The 13,377-nt window shown below is 38.5% G+C and overlaps 1 pseudogene; it reads right to left on the bottom strand.

Moving 5' to 3' along the window:
* Positions 1-1,740: 1,740 nt before the first annotated feature.
* LOC145104622 (auxilin-related protein 1-like) lies at positions 1,741-6,357 on the bottom strand (annotated as a pseudogene).
* Between the last annotated feature and the right edge of the window lie 7,020 nt (positions 6,358-13,377).

Genomic DNA, 13,377 nt, shown 5'->3' with positions numbered 1-13,377 from the left:
GAATTTTGTGCACTGTAGTGGAAGTTCCTGTATGTATAGTACATCTCATTAATTCACTAATTCAATATATATATATATATATATATATATATATATATATATATATATATATATGTTGTTAAACGCAATTGATAAATATGAATCTTTACCTACCTAAATATATAAGATTATCCGACTCTTGTAAAAAGAAGAAGAAAGAGTTTGCAGTTTTTCTATGCATAGTGGAAAGCTCAAGGAAAACCAAAAACAGTGACTATAGCTATGAACAAAGCTAAATATCAATTGTGATTACCATCAAAGATGACAACCTAGAAGCCATATGCACACTAATCTGAACATATTAGAATACTGAGAGTCAACAAGATGACTACATTGTATTTTGGGAGATATATAATAAACTCAGTTAGAATAAATAATAACACACTGCATTTGTCATTTATTGAACTAAAAAGATGAAAAAGAGAGAGAGAGAGAGAGAGAGAGAGAAGACATACAAATACATAGCCTGCATTTTGGGAGCATGTTGTTTTAAGTAAGAGTTGACCAAATCTGCAGGGATGTTTCCTGCCAAAAACAGGTCAATGGTTTGACTTGGACAACTTTCAAGAAGATGCATTGAGAATTCCAGAACAAGCATAGGATCGGGCCCACATAGAGGCTGCAAAATACACAATACAAAAGTTTATAAAAAGAGTCAAATATGTTTACATAATGATTAAAAAGTTAACAACTTACTTTGAGATATTCAGTTATCATCTCAGGTATGAAGAGAAGAACTGGCTGAAGAGAATAGTCAGATATGTTTACAAAAGTTTATAAAAAGAGTCAAATATGTTTACAAAAGTTTATAAAAAGAGTCAAATATGTCTACACATATCTTATCTCCCAAAAAGCAGCATAAATCGGAATATCCTATATCCAAGATGAATCCCATAGATGAAGAGAAGAACTGGCTGAATCTTAACGTGGGACAAAACTTTGAAGATTCTTATCCAAGATCAAAACCAATCTCAGTGAAGATATGCCACTTCTGCAAGAGGAAGTTCTACAGCCCACAAGCACTTGGGGGTCATCAAAATGCTCACAAAAAGGAGAGAGATGCAGCCAGACCTGATTAATTTAATTAAATTAATTTAATTAAACATCATTCTATGGAAAAATTCTTAGTTGGAAAAATTCAACTTTTTCCAAAAAAAAATAAAAAAACTAAGTTTTTATAGGTTAGATAATGAAATTATAACACTATTACTTAATATTCAAAGTATATTGTTTTAATAAGAAAAATATAAAAATTACATTGTCTTAATAAGTTATGTTTCAATTTATAACGATAGATTTGCTTTAGATACTTAGATTTAAAAGTATTAAAGTTCTTTATAATGACATAATTGGCAACCAAAATCAAACAAGTTAAAACTTTCAAAGTAAAATATTTTAATAGGAAAATTTTCTAAGTGTGTCTTATTAGGTTAAGTTTTAAACATACAACTAGGGTCTTTTTTTTCTGTTTTTGTTAAATATTAGAATGTACTGACAATATATTCTAATATTAAGCAACTGTACTCATCAGTTGATCATAACAGTATATGGTAAATTCATAATGCTCATACTTGGAAATTGATTACATGTTAGAATAATTAGAGATAAATCATTTGAAACGTAAAAAATAAAAGTGGAATATTAATTAATAGGATAGATAACTGAAAGTAAAATAAAAGTTTAAATTTTCAAAGTTACCTACTAGAAATGTAGATCATCTTCTCCACTAGTCAAATGTATTTCCCATCCACACTGATTAATTAAATTAAATTAAATTAAATCAAGATTTTTTTTCACTTGATAAAAGATTATGTAAGAATGACTTTTGTAATTTTATTACCTCCAGGCACAACATAGAAGGGCACCATAGTCGTTCATTTAAAAAATCAAACATACGTAAATAACTATATTTAAAAAATGGAATCAAGATTCAAAAATGTAGGAAATGAGTTAGAATGTTACAGAGTGTTTCAGAATCAAACAATATTACTCATGTGGTCAATTGAAACATCTAGGGGGAGCAACCTGAATGATGGAGGGTAAAAAAGTCATTTTAATGTAAGTAATCAGATAACAAGTTAAAAGACAAGTTTTAGTTTAGTACCTTATTTGCTTCCAATGTAACCCTAGCGATACCATTTATGTATGTTAGAGAGACCTCCATATCGTAGGGTGATAGTTCAGGTCAAATGTAGGATTTTCCATCAGAATATATTACTTCAACTGGCTCCACTTCAAACTTCCGTTCACAGTATACAGAAAACATTGTCACCTACAATTAATAAATACATGCATAATTCTATCAATACACTTGTTCTTTAAAAATCATTTAAAAGTATGATTAAACACTTAACCATTGTGTTCAAGACAATCTTTGCCTTTCTCAAATCAGTGGCTGTGCATTCAATGAACACGTTCTTGGTATTTGTAGAAATAGCTGAGTGGGCTCCATTGATTATTGGAGGAAGAGACAATACACGTCTGCAAAAATCAATTGATCCTTTGTAGATTATATCACCATCAAAATGGCAAACATGGTAAAGCAGGAGTTACATATTAGAGTTACATATACGCAACAAATAGCAAAATGCTTTCACTGATTTGTTTATACTTTACTTTCTTCTTGTTGCAGCATTGTACTCTCGGGTGAGTTGGTGGAGGGTGTCACAATTAGGGACCCACTCAATTAACCCACTATTTGGAGACAAAGGAATGACCTCATATCGTTGACGTGCCCCAGCTGCCCGTTCTGCCCTTCCCTTTGCATCAATAGCTGCCCGCTCACGTGCCTCAACTTGTGCTCTTTGAACAGCAGCCCTTTCAGACTTCAAACGAGCTTCAGCAGCTGCTCTATCACGTGCTTTATTTGTTGCTCTTTCACGGGCTTCCCTTGTTGCCCTTTCTACAGCTTGCCTAGCCTTTTCCGTTTTAATCTCCCTCATTCTCTCTTTTTCAAGTCTACTTTTCTCTCTCTCTTGTTCTTCCCTCTTTGATGAATCTTCTTCAGTAGACATGTCGTCTCTTTGTAGTTTTACAGTTACAAATTCTTTGTTTCTAGAAGCTTTTTCATGTTCTCTTTCCCTTACTTCCTTTGCGTGCCTGAATTTAGCTTCGGCTCTGTCCATGGCATCTTTCATTGCAGCAGCAGCTGAGTTTTAATCCATCTCTTCGCCATTAACATGGTCCACACCATTATCTTGTGTTCCACTTCCACCCATGGCAAAAGTCTCAAACTCATCTAATGGAGATGCTTGGAATGGGTTATGGCTTTGAGAGTATTTACCAGAATACCCTCGTTCGGATTTTGAAGTATGCCTTGGTATTGGAGGGGGGGTCTTGAAGGTGGTGGTGCTTTGGTAGGTTGTATAAATAGAGGTTCTCTGATACAGTAAGCCATATATCATCAGATGGCTGTTCTTGTTCATGTTCTTGAGAACTTGTCTCAGTATATGAAGGTGGAGAAGCAAATTGATCAACAGACTGATGAGAAGTTTTAGAGACAGGTGGCATGTCAATGACAGTTTCTTGAGAATCTTGAAAATCTTCTACAGGTGCCTTCCCTGATTGGGTCTCGGGAAATCTAAAAGAAGATTTGTCTGTTGGGTCTCTATGAGTTGAACTTCTTAGTCCTTCTTTAGAAGGGATCTGATCTTTTGCCTTGTTATTTGTCTCAGTTGGGAATGCAGGTGCAGGCTTACCAAATCCATGAAGGGGGTCAATGTCATCAAAATTAAACACACCCCTACTTACTCCAGCATTAGTGCTCCCGGATTTATTCATCTTGTGAACTGTTTCCAGTGGATCGATAAAAACACTTGGGGGTGATGTGACAGGTGTTGATGCAGATTCTAGAACCACAAATGGATCATCCATTGCTTTAGAAGTTTCCTTTGTGTTGCCAGTTGATGCTGGCACTGACTCTGAACTTGACCTGTGAGAAAAGTACGATATTCTGCATTAGACTTTTCATCTCATTCTATGTTCACCATCTTAACACATTTTAAAATCAGATTGGCATTCTTCTCGTAGCCAAAATTCAGAAGCATAAGGGAACAGAAACAAGAAAGCAAGAGCTTATGCATCTATTTATGCGCTCATTATAATCCCGGATTACAGCAGGAAATTGTAGAAAGAAAATACCAGAGAAGTAAAATGTGGCATATTCAGCTTTAAAAAAACCAAAAGTAGTTGAATCCTTGAACAGCTATGCATTCCCCTGACTTATTGGAGTTTGCATATCACTAGACTCCTTTATCATTAATTATATTACCATGCAATTCTTCAAGTGATATCAGTTCTGTAATGTGTAGGATAGCAGTTTGTTTCAGGAACATAAAGGCAAGCAATTATGATTCCACTTAACTTATGACTAATGATTTCGGTGTTTCTATAGTTAATGCACAAACTCTTACAAATGAATTTTCTTAGTAACAAATATAAGTTTTCACTTTCGATGGTTGATCCATATGAAAACCTAGCTATGATGCTAAATACTAAATAGAGTTATACAATTTCAAAACCAAGAGCAGATAAATTCCATAAATAAGTGAATCAAACAACTAAAACGCAGTTAAATCATAGCACAGTATCTGCTACTAGATGGAGAACCGTCGCTTCCAAAGCCAGGAAGCAAATCATCGAAACCTCTTGAACTCTTACTAGCCTTCTGCTTTTGTGGCTCAACCTTCTCCGCTTGACCAAGATTTCCTAGTAGATTATCAAAATGATCACTCTGTTGACTCCGTTTAGGGGGCGATGAAGTCATCAAGGCAAAAATATTTTCCTCGTATCTCGCTGAAGCAGAATGCATGGATTTGCTCTTAATTCTGGGAAATCCATCGAAAATGTCGTCATCGTAGACCGGTTTATCGTAAACCGGAAAATTGGAAGATGTAGATTTGTTTTTAGCTTCGTTATTATTCGTGGACGAAAAATTCTTGAAAATCGAATCGTAATCGATATCTGACATGGCCGGTGTTGATCTAGTGTTGTTGGTGAATCTAGGGCAGCACCAGGAGGAAAATGCGAGAGAGGGAAGTGAAAATGTGAGAGAGGGAACGCGAGTTTTTAAGAAAGAAATTATAGAATGATTATATGAGTTGTCGAAGTGTATATCAGAGATGGTATCGTGATTAGGGTTTTCAGAGAGAAGGGAAGAAGAGAATGAAGGGGATCTTGAAGCGGGGTATTAAAAAATTTATGAATTTTGAGTGGATTTCATTTCCCCCTTTCAAGAACGCGCGTTGTGAGTGAAAATTATAAAGTGACATTCACAGTGGACGCACATTTTAGATAAAGTTCCCTCCGTGTTTTTATTTTTTTTACATGAGACACTAATTTAAGGGCACGCAATAATGTGTGACCTAAATCCTTAAATTTTTTGAAGAGACGGCACTTTTTTAATGTCACTCTCTTTTGCGTAACATAAATCAATGAGTGTCGTGGTTTGTGCGTCGTAAAAGGGTCTTTTTCTTGTAGTGAGGGTTGAGTGGAGCTCCTATTTCCTGGGATTTCCCCAATGTATTTCCTAAGGATTTACCAGGAGTGCCTCCCGAGAGGCAGGTGGAGTTTCAGATCAATCTGATTCCTAGTGCGGCTCTGATAGCTAATGCGTCGTATCGCCTGGCACCCCCAGAGATGCAGGAGTTGTTTACGCAGCTTCAGGAACTGCTAGACAAGAGTTTTATTTTTCCGAGAAGCTCTCTGTGGGGAGCACTGATTCTGTTTGTGAAGAAGAAGGACGGTTCACACAGGATATGTATTGGTTACTGGGAGTTGAATAAGATAACGATAAAGAACCATTACCCACTTCTGAGGATTGACGACTTGTTTGATCAGCTTAAGGGTGCATATTGGTTTTTCAAGATTGATTTGCGATCGGGGTACCATCAGATGAGGGTGCAGGACCCCTACAACAACAATTATCATGTCGGTATCGATTCACCGCCCTTTGAGATGTTGTATGGATGAAGGTGCAGGACCCCATTTTGTTAGGGGGAGGTCAAGCATCGAGTCATGGGGAGTACAAAGGTTGTACTCAAGGCTATTGAGTTGATTCAACAGGTGTGCGACAGGTTGTGGGTTGCGCAAAGCCAGAAAAAGAGTTATGCAGATTGGTGACGTTCATAACTCGAGTTTTAGGTGGGAGACTTGGTACTTCTGAAGGTGTCACCTTGGAAAGGTGTCATCCGATTTCGGAAGCGAGGCAAGTTGGATCCCAGATTCATTGGACCTTTCATGATTTTGGCCCGGGTGATCAATATGGCATACCGGTTGGATTTGCCCAATGAGCTCAGCCAGATCCATAATACCTTCCATGTGTCTCAGCTTAAGAAGTGTGTGGACGATGAGTCCACAGTTGTTCCTTTGGATGATATTCAGGTTGATGATCCCCTGAATTATATGGAGAGTGTAACGCCCGTGTTTCTAGGCTAAGCACTAGTATGATGATGTAATAGTCTAGGTCAACCATTGTAACCTATTTTAAAGTAATAAAGATGAATTACTGGAATATTATGTGATTTTATGTAATTATATACATGTTTGTAACGATATAATAAAAATAAACGTCAAAAATAAAATGTTAGATAAGCCTGATATCCATGAAGAAAGTTTTAGTGGTCGTGACAAGGATTCCGGAGATATAAAGAACGCTGAAATCCAAGTTATAACGAAGAAGTTATGACCTGTCGAAGTTTCGTGACAAAACCGGCACGACACCAGGAATCGTAAAAAGTGAGTTTATGATAAAGTATTTTTTATCCTTAGGGGTCTAAATAAAAGTTTTAGAGTAAGTCTCCACCTACGCGTGGATATAAAGAACGTCAAAAACGAGTTCGTATGCAAAAGTTACGACCTTTCGAAGAAATAGCAGTCTAAGGGAATGACACGTGGCAGAAACCCTAATCAGACTCAATTCCACGGCGTGAAAATTAAGTCCAAGACGTGGAATTAGTCAAGGACACTAATTGAGGCTCGAAAAACACGTGCTAAGTCTACGGGAGTGATGTGTTAAGATTCCACGACGTGGAAATAAAGGCCACGACGTGGAAATGTCATTTGGACACCTTTCGAAGCTAGAACGCAGATGGCAAGCCTACAAAGTGAATCAACCATGATCCACGATGTTGAAATAAGACTCCACAACGTGGACATGTTTTTGGCAGCCTATAAATATCAAGTTCGACCCTTGCTCTTCTTACACCTAAAAACTTATTTCTCTCTCTCGTTTGCTGAAGACGTTTCCTTCCTGAGCCGGACGATCACGAACCGTCGACCGTTTCTAGTTAGATTCTATCCAATCACGCTACTAAGGTGAGTGTGTAGTCACTTTCATCTTACACATAGATATGAAGTATTTTATATTAATTACATGCTATGTGTGCATATTATCTGTTTACCTGATATCTATGTTGGATGAACGTTTTTATACATTTTTAATGATTTAAGTTGTATATGTATTTTTTATATCTACAAATATGTTGGGGTAAAACATTGGTAGATGAAATAGTTGGTGTGTGATGAAATAAAATGATGAGAGGCCTCGATGTTGATGATGATCTAGTCATCTAGCGGAGTATAGATGACGACCACAGACTTTTCTAGACAGTTTAGTGGAACGCTGGCAGGCTCACAACCTGTAGGTGTTTGTGAACGATGTGTTAACCGGTGTACTCCATCCCCCTCATGATTGTCTTACGAACATATATGGCCGAGGAATCCCCTCAACAGTAGTGTCTACCCCGATGATGATCCTTACGCTAGGTCCATTTTAATAGATGCTTTAGGGAAGTAAAGTGAGGATAACAGGAAGGGGTAATCAGGGTTTGTTTGGTTTGATGAAATTAATAAACTTTTTATTGTGGGTTGAAAACCCTATATGCTCACCAGGCTCCCAAGCCTGACCCACTCAGTTTCTTGTATTACAGGTAGTTGCAAGGGCATAGTTGGATGATCCAACATAGATTATGGATTTATAGGCCAGTAGAAATTATATAGAATGTTGTAAGGCCTATATTGTTTTTTAGGCCAATTTTGTTTTGCGGCGTATGATGTTTTTGGTTTATGCTTATGATATGTATCGATGTTGACATCCCGAGTTTGTAATATAATGAAAATACATTTCTGTAAGAAATGCTTTGATAAATTTTTATCATATTTTGTTTTGGGAACAAATTCGGTAACACTTTTCGTTGAAAGATGACTATGATTTTATTATAAAGCATAAACGAAATCGGTCTTTTCTGGCCGTGAAAATGGGGATGTCACAGTTGGTATCAGAGCATTAGTTTAAGCGAACTAGGAATTTGTAGGATTTCTAGACTTAAACTTTGAATGCTAAGTGATGATCGTGAGATGAGTGTCTACCATATTTTAGACACGGGCACTAGTTTATTTTAGGAAAAATGCCTAAAATACTTTTATGTGATAAATGTTATATGTTTGTCGTATATGCTATTATTTGTTCGGATCTATGGTCTGTTGCCGACCGGATCTGGAAACCTTATGTGTTCAGGATTCTAAGCGTACGACTACGATATTAGAACTAGCATGTAACGTTTCGGAGTAATAAGGAGGATTTAAACGTCTATCGTGAATAAAGATCTAAATTCACCTAATTTGGTGTATAGATCGAAATGGCAAGAACCTGAAGCGGAGCTGGAAACGCGAATGAAAACAAGAATCAGCAGCCTCGTCCCAAAGTAAATGAGCAGGTGCCGATAATAGAAGCTGCACCAAAGCCGGCCAGTCACTATGGCTGGAGTACAAGCCATGATTCGGGCAATGATGGCTGAACAAAGGGAAGAGATGAGACAACTATTGCTGAATAACAAGGATGAACCTTCAATGCCTGTTGAACAACCAGAACTGAATGACAGACAGTCAGAGGAAGGAAATTACAGTCGCACTGTCAGTCAAGCGGAACCCCTAGTGGCAGAAAGGAATGACCCAGAGAGGGGAATCAACAGAGATGGACATATGTATAAGAATTTCTTGGGTGCCAAACCACCAAGTCTTTCTGGAAGACCAAATCCTGTAGAGATTATGGACTGGATCTCCGAAATGGAGATGGTATTTGAAAGCTGCAACTGTAGCAACAAGCAGAAAACCGTCTTTGCGGTCAAACAACTGAAGACCGGAGTTTTAAGCTGGTGGAAGTTATTAGCAGATACGATGCCACGAGGAGAAGATCTGAAGATGTCTTGGGAAGCGTTCATAGAGCAGCTGAAAATGCAGTACTACTCCGAAATAGATCTCATAGATCTACACAATGAGTTCCAGAACTTGAAGAAAGGGAAAATGAACATTGATGACTATGCTACTGCGTTTACCGAGAAGATTAAGTTATTTACTTACCTAGTGCCGACTGAACTCGCCAAGATAGAGAAATTTGCTAACGGTTTGCCATCAGACTTTGGCCCAACAGTCAAAATGGCAAGCACGTTGAAGGCAGCCGTTAGAGCAGCCAAGAATGTTGAGACCCAGTTAAAAGAAAGGGGTATAAAGAGAACCGAGGTTGCTGAGAAAAGGAAGTTCGATGGATCTTCGAGATCCAACAAGAAAAGTAAATTCGCAAAGTCTGGTTTGAGAGGAGGAGGATGCGAAGCGAAGTGGTGTGACAAGTGCAAAAAAAGAAACATGTTGGGAAATGTGGCGAGGAGGTCACTTGTTTTAAGTGTGAAAAGCATGGGTACTATGTCAATGAGTGCACCTTCAACAAGAAAGTTTATTATGGGTGTAATGAGGAAGGACACATCTCGAGGGACTGCCCGAAGAAGAAGGAGGCAGCAAAGCCCAATCTCCCACCGAAGCCGAAGGCGAGAGCTTTCCAGATGACCCTGGAAGCCGCGAAGGATGCAACAGATGCCGCTTCAGGTACCTTTCTTGTAAATAGATTCCATGCCAATATATTTTTTGATTCCAAAGCAAATTACTCATTTATATCACATAAATTTGGTGGAAGACTAGCATTGCCTATAGAAAACTTGATGATGCCCTAGTTGTAGAAGTTGCCAGTGGCAAATTCATACATGTTAGCGATTGCATTAAGAATATTGTTATCGAGTTGAACGGAAACGAATTCCACGAGGAGTTGTTACCCATTGAGTTGAATGGTTTCGACATCGTATTTGGAATGGATTGGCTTAGCGCTAATGATGCTGAGATATTGTGCAAGAAAAAGATAGTGAGGGTAAACCCTCCTGGAAAAGAGTCATTTTTGGTACGGGGACAAACGCAGAGTAAATTATGGAATCATTTCCCTGATAAAGGCCAGAAAATGTTTATATAAATGATGCACATCATACTTGGCATTTGTGATCGATGCTAAGAAGGATAAAAAGGAGATGCAAAGTATACCACTGGTGTGCGACTATCCGGAAGTCTTTCCCGAAGATTTTCCTGGATTACCCCCTGATAAACAAGTAGAGTTTCGAATAGACTTGTTACCAGGAACAACACCAATAGCAAAAGCACCATACCGATTAGCACCGACGGAGATGAAGGAGCTTATGAAGCAACTTCAGGAATTGTTGGACAAGGGTTTCATTAGACCGAGTTCATCACCCTGGGGAGCTCCGGTGTTATTCGTAAAGAAGAAAGATGGAAGCATGAGGATGTGCATAGACTACAGAGAGCTGAACAAGGCAACAATAAATAACAAGTACCCATTACCAAGGACTGATGACCTGTTCGATCAGCTGCAAGGTTTGAGCTATTTCTCAATGATCGATCTTAGGTCAGGATATCATCAACTGAAGGTGAGGGAGTAGGATATTGAGAAAACCGCATTCAAAACAAGGTACGGACACTATCAGTTTTTGGTTATGTCATTTGGACTAACCAATGCTCCAACAGCATTCATGGATTTGATGAACAGGGTTTGTAAACTATTCCTAGATAAATCCGTGATAGTGTTCATAGATGACATTCTGGTTTACTCAAAGAGCCAGCAGGAGCATGACAAGCACCTGCGAGAAGTGTTAGAACTTCTGAAGAAGGAGAAGTTGTACACAAAGTTCTCCAAATGTGATTTTTGGATTCGGGAAGTCTAATTTTTGGGTCATGTGGTTAACCAAGAATGGATCATGGTTGACCCAGCAAAGATTGAAGCTGTGATCAAGTGGGAACGACCGAAAAGTCCCATGGAGATTCGAAGCTTTCAGGGATTAGTCGGATATTACCAAAGGTTTATCCAAGGCTTTTCTTCGATAGCTGCTCCATTGATAGCTTTGACACATAAAGGAGCTACTTATACTTGGAGTGAGAAGCACGAGGAAGCATTCGAGAAGCTAAAGAAGAATTTGTGTGAAGCACCGATTCTTTCTTTACCCGATGGAGTTGAAGACTTCGCAGTCTATAGTGATGCATCTGGAGTTGGGTTAGGTTGTGTTCCGACCCAAATAGACAAGGTGATAGCATATGCATCGAGACAATTGAAAGAGCACAAAAAGAACTACCCCACTCATGATCTGGAGTTGGCAGCGGTAGTATTCGCATTAAAGATATGGAGGCATTATCTTTATGGCACAAAGTGCAAAGTTTTTACTGATCATAAGAGTCTCCAGTATCTCTTTAATCAGAAAGAGTTGAATATGAGACAACGACGCTGGATAAAGTTACTCAAAGATTTCGACTGTGAGATACTTTACCACCCTGGTAAATCAAATGTTGTAGCTGACGCTCTAAGTCGAAAAGTAAACTTTGAAAGAAAAGGCTAAGAGCGTTAAGAATAGAAGTCGTATCAACGATTGTGGAAAGCATCAAGAAAGCACAGGAAGAAGCTTCAGAGAAAAATGACTGAAAGGAAGAACATTTAGGCAAAACATTAGTGTTTGGTACAAACAGTCAAGGATTGAAGGTATTCCAATATAGGATTTGGGTACCTAAGATGGGAGGAATAAGAGATCTTCTGATGGAAGAAGCTCACAAGACCATGTACTCAATTCATCCCGGCAGCACAAAAATGTATAGGGATCTGAAACCCTACTACTGGTGGCCGACGATGAAGCTCTATGTTGCAAAGTATGTGGCTGAGTGTGTAACATGTGCGAGAGTTAAGGCACAACATCAAAAACCGTATGGGAGTTTAGAACCTTTACCTGTACCCATGGGTAAATGGGAAGACATCACCATGGATTTTGTGACTAAACTGCCCAGAACGAAGAGCGGTCACAACATGATTTGGGTGGTCATTGATCGGTTCACTAAAAGTGCACACTTCATAGCAGCCAATGAAAGATGGTCTATGGATAAACTTGTAAATGCTTACGTGAAGGAGGTACTAAGACTCCACGGTTTTCCTTTAACGATTGTATCAGATCGTGACTGTCATTTCACGTCAAGGTTTTGGAGGAGTCTACAAGAGGAATTAGGTACGCAGTTGTGTTTAAGTACAACCTACCATCCGCAAATCAATGGTCAGAGCGAAAGAATGATTCAAACACTTGAGGATATGCTAAGAGCGTGTACCCTGGAATTCCAAGGTAACTGGGATGAAAATTTATCTCTGGTAGGATTTTCCTACAATAATAGTTTCCATTTGAGCATCAAGATGGCACCTTATCAAGCTTTGTACGGACAGAAGTGTCGTACGCCGTCATGTTGGCTTGAAGCTGGAGAAAAGCAGTTTATGGTCCCCGAGATAGTCCATCAGACTGCTGAAAAGTTTAAGGTAATTAGATAAAAGATGTTAGCAGCTCAGGATCGTCAAAAAAGCTATGCTGACAAGAAAAGACGACCGATGACATTCGAAGTTGGGGATTCGGTTTTGCTTAAAGTCTCACCATGGAAGGGACTTATAAGATTCGGGAAAAGAAGAAAGTTGAGTCGAAGATTCATTGGACCGTTCAAAGTTCTTCAGAGGATTGGGAACCAAGCTTACAAGCTAGAACTACCAGAAAAACTAGATGGTATTCATAACACTTTCCACGTATGTTATTTGAGGAAGTTCACGGGAGAAGTTCCCGACATAATTCCAATTTTTGAGTTAAGGATAGATGAAAACAAGAGGCTAATTGAAGAACCGGAGGCGATTGTTGACCGTAACACTAAGAAGTTGCGACGCAAGATGGTCAACTTAGTGCTTGTGCGATGGAAACATACGAATGGGCCAAATCTCACCTGGGAAACGGAGAGTGACATGATGAGTCGCTATACGCATTTGTTTGCTGATGCATGATTCCGGGACGGAATCGTCCTAAGGGGGAGAGAATTGTAACGTCCGTGTTTGTAGGCTAAGCACTAGTACGATGATGTAATAGTCTAGGTCAACCATTGTAACCTATTTTAAAGTAATAAATATGAATTACTGGAATATTATGTGATTTTATGTGATTA

The sequence above is a fragment of the Lactuca virosa genome, chromosome 4 (assembly GCF_052849685.1).
Source record: "Lactuca virosa cultivar CGN04683 chromosome 4, Lactuca_virosa_CGN04683_v6, whole genome shotgun sequence".
Taxonomy (NCBI): domain Eukaryota; kingdom Viridiplantae; phylum Streptophyta; class Magnoliopsida; order Asterales; family Asteraceae; genus Lactuca; species Lactuca virosa.
Note: the sequence above shows the minus strand (reverse complement) of the source record. Positions and strands in the feature narration are given on the sequence as shown.